The 4,076-nt window shown below is 39.7% G+C and overlaps 1 non-coding gene across 1 annotated transcript; it reads left to right on the forward strand.

Moving 5' to 3' along the window:
- Positions 1-3,535: 3,535 nt before the first annotated feature.
- On the forward strand, positions 3,536-3,607 carry TRNAA-UGC (transfer RNA alanine (anticodon UGC)). The gene has a single exon. It is a non-coding gene; the product is annotated as a tRNA-Ala (tRNA).
- The last annotated feature ends 469 nt before the right edge of the window (positions 3,608-4,076 follow it).

The raw sequence follows: 4,076 nt of genomic DNA on the forward strand, positions 1-4,076 counted from the left end.
CTAATTCAAGCATTAGACCTGATCATGAAATGTGCTAAGTAGACATATTTCCCATGAGCTCCAGGCCCATATTTGGAGAATGTCTGCTAGCATTTATTTTTACAAAGTTTGATTTAAGAAAACCCCACACAATACCAAAAAAAATAAAAAAATAAAAAAAATAAAAAAAAATATGCCGGGGCCTCAGCTACACTACATTAAACCTGAAACAAATCTAGTAAAGTTACCCTGGATTTACACTGGTGAAAGTAAACTCAGAATCTGATCCAGAACCAGGATTAAATTAAATCCAAAATATTAAGAATTAATAAGGAAAAAACAATAAGGTAGAGAACAAGTTTTATATATGTTTGGAGTATTTCCCTAAAAGATTAGCGAGGCCTGAGCTGCAAAGACTTGGTCCTGTGAGCATCTGAGTAATCTGACTGAAGGCAAGTCTTTCCAGGAACAAAGATTTGTGTGGGTAATGGGACCTTCTGTGTGTGTTAGAATATTCCTGAGATGTGTATATTCACAGAGACCTATGCCCTACCACGGGTTATGCTTACAAATTAGCCTGAGGCAACAGTGAATTCAAAGAGTAAATTAAAGCATAAAATTAAAGTAAACTGCTGGCTGACCCAGTTTGTCTATCTGAAACCTAATTCAAATATATGACCTAATCTAAGTGTCTGTTATATAATACTGATGTACCAAGAAATAACACTAGAATTTCAATTAAAATACCATGCATAGAAAATAAATATAACCTGAGGAATTTTCTTCTGATAACTACACAACAAAGTCAGTTAAGCAGTCTGGATGCTGCCTACTCAATTGGAATCACAATTCAGAAAGTAAGCCTAAAAAAGGAAAAATAAATCATAAAACATAAGACTAAATAAATGATAAAAATCTTCTTCAGACATAATCATGGTGAATCACAGGAAAAAGCTGAATTATGTAATAAATTAAACTGGATTTTAAACCTTTGACTAGCCGTAAATACACTGTAAAAGGGCTAATTTACCAGGTGTTTTTTTTTTTAAATAGAAAAATTTAAAATGATTAAGTATGAACTTTTATTGCTGCTTTCTTTAGCAAATACAACTTAACACGATGTGTAACAGAAGTGTAAATGTTTGGACATCTGAGTTATTTTCTGGCCATTTAGGGGCATTTTATATCAATAAGATGCAGGTACAGCTTCTTTTTACATTACAATGATAGCCTATATCTGAGTATTGTTTGAGGTGCACTTCTCTGTGACCCTCCTGTGTATCCTCAGAGCTAGAGGGAAGTACAGGCAGTTCCTTCTGAGCAGACATGAGTTAGGAAGTAAGTCATTTCCTCTTGAGGTATGATTTCACTAGGCAGCTAACCAAAGCTCTTACATGGGTTTTAGCCTTAACCTCCCTACCATCCACCCAGAAAACCCAGTGACTGAGTTTAGAGGTGCTTTAATGGGTACCTTACATGGCTGAGAGGATGGGTTAGAATCCAGATTCCTGTTTAACCTGGCCTGGAAGTTGCACCTATCTACTTTGCAGTGAAGACTCAGGCCAAAATCACTCAAGCACTGATAGTCCTCCCAATGCCTTTCCACAACTCCTCCAAAAGAACAGTCAAGTTCTCCCACAATTGATCGGGAAAGTACCCTAGGACATTTCAGCATAAAAACCAGGGGATATGCCCCCAGCCATGTACAGTCAAGTGCAGAAACAGTGAGGACACAGGAATGACTTTGCTGGGTAAATGCTTGCACCAAGGCTAGGTTAATGTTGGTGCTCAGGCCCATTTGCCAGTCATCCAGGTTAACTGTGCAATGTAGACATATCTTAGAAGAGTTATACTTGAATAAAGATGCCCTACTAGTTAGTGCCTCAAACAACTCCCCAACCACTCCAAGCTCATCATCAGAAGCAAGCTCCCCACAAACCAGGACACATCAACTCAAAGGGGCACTAGATCCTGCCAGTACAACAGATGCAAAACCTGCAGACATATTTCCACTGCTACAATGATCAACACCCCCCACAACCACCTTTCAAGATCCATGCATCCTATATATGCCTATTACAATATACACCAAATGCCTCAATAACAACTATGTGAGTGAGACAATCACTACACTATCAAATGAACTCACCGAGAAAAATGATAAAAGACACCTGTGAGTGAACACTTTTCACAACACGATCACTCTATGTCTGACCGATCAGTCCTCATCCTCAAAGGAAATCTGCACGATATCTTCAAAAGACAAACCTGGGAGCTTAAATTCAGAACTCTGCTAGACACTAAAAAATCATGAACGAAGCAAAGACATTGCATTTATGGTTTATTACAACAATCTGTAGCCCACTAACCCCCTCTTTTTGTCCTTTAACAGACCACTCTACCTTGAATGGTTCCTTAGAATATGTGCTAACTACTTGTGCTAAACAATCTGTTCCACCTTGCATTTTGTTGTGATGCTGGGAGTACATTCCCCAGACCTTAGGAAGAGCTCCATGTTGTTTGAAATCTTGTCTCTCTCACCAACAGAAGTTGGACCCTTACCTTGTCTCATTCTAATATCTTGTCTCACTCTAATATCGTGGGACTGACAGGGCTACAACTACAGTGCATCCAAAGATTGTTGGGAGGAATAATTGACAACTATGTTTTCCATATGTTACAGGGGAATCCTCAAGTAACTTCATAGTCAACATAACCAGCTCTATGCTAACTGTCCCCTCTACCATCGCTATGTAGGTGGGTGGAGGGAGAGCCTGAAGGCCATGAGAGGACAAAGCGTATGGGCCAGGATCTGACCCTATGTCTTCAACAGAATTTATGTTTTTAAATATAATATAAAATTGGCTCATACAGCAGTTATAAGTCTGGTAAATGATAAAAGTATCTGTTGCAGCAAACAAAGCAGTGGAAGCGCCTATAAAAAAACTGAAAGTATCACTATGGAGATTCTATCCCATAAGACTTCACTGAATATTCTATTATTTTATTCAATTTCCGCTTGACCTGATTTTTGTCCCCCTGGTTATAACAATCATAGCCCATTTCTCAAAATCCTCAAGGTGGCTTCCCTAATAAACCCAGCTATGCCTAAATACTACCCCTAGGCTCTTTAAAATGTAAACCTGGTTTTAAATTGATTGACTAAAATGAAAACACCCTCCTTATTCCTTAGGGGATTTATCAGACAAACTTAGGTCACACTGTTAGTTCTTGCATGAGCTTCTAAGGATTCTGAATTCAAGATGATGAGCAGTGATGAATCTTGGTCACATGAAAACCCTAGGATATGAAATTTTATTAAGTGGCAGATGCAAAACACAATTAGCCTTCAACCCAACCATTTCATTCCTAATAAAGGATCCGAGTCAACCTAATTGTCCCCACTTGCCTATAAATCTATGAAAACATCTATGGCCCATAGAAATACACTTAAAAATCCCCCCTCCCTGGACCTTTTTAAGATCACAAACTTTAGGATGATATCAGTGCTTTTTATACTGGGATGAGATAAACATATCTTTATTAAGTCCACTCTGGGGATGTCGCTCAGTGGTAGAGCACATGCTTTGCATGTATGAGGCCCTGGGTTCAATTCCCAGAATCTCCATGTTCTTCTTGGGGGGAGGGATAGCTCAGTGGTTTGAGCATTGGCCTGCTAAACCCAGGGTTGTGAGTTCAACTCTTGAGGGGGCCATTTGGGGATTGGTCCTGCTTTGAGCAGGGGGTTGGACTAGATGGTCCCTTCCAACCCTAATAATCTATGATACCTGGTTAGCATAGGAAATGTACTATTTTATATGTTGATGCAGTCTCATCTATGCAGTACTGAGAGTTACTGTATGGCTGTGAAATCAAACCATGACTTGGGACAATGAAGGCCAAATTGACCTTGCACAAAAGTGGGCCGGCACAGCTCCAGCTGAAGTCAGTGGAAACTGAGCTTTCTTGTGTTAGACTAAAATCAGCCCCCAGTGTCCCTAGGTGTATGTTCATTTGAAGCTACCCCTCCGCCTACACCCCCACCCCGCTAGATCTTTACACACACTTGAGACCAAGCCAGCCCAAACCACCTTATG

The sequence above is a fragment of the Gopherus flavomarginatus genome, chromosome 3, assembly GCF_025201925.1.
Source record: "Gopherus flavomarginatus isolate rGopFla2 chromosome 3, rGopFla2.mat.asm, whole genome shotgun sequence".
In the NCBI taxonomy this organism is placed as follows: Eukaryota; Metazoa; Chordata; order Testudines; family Testudinidae; genus Gopherus; species Gopherus flavomarginatus.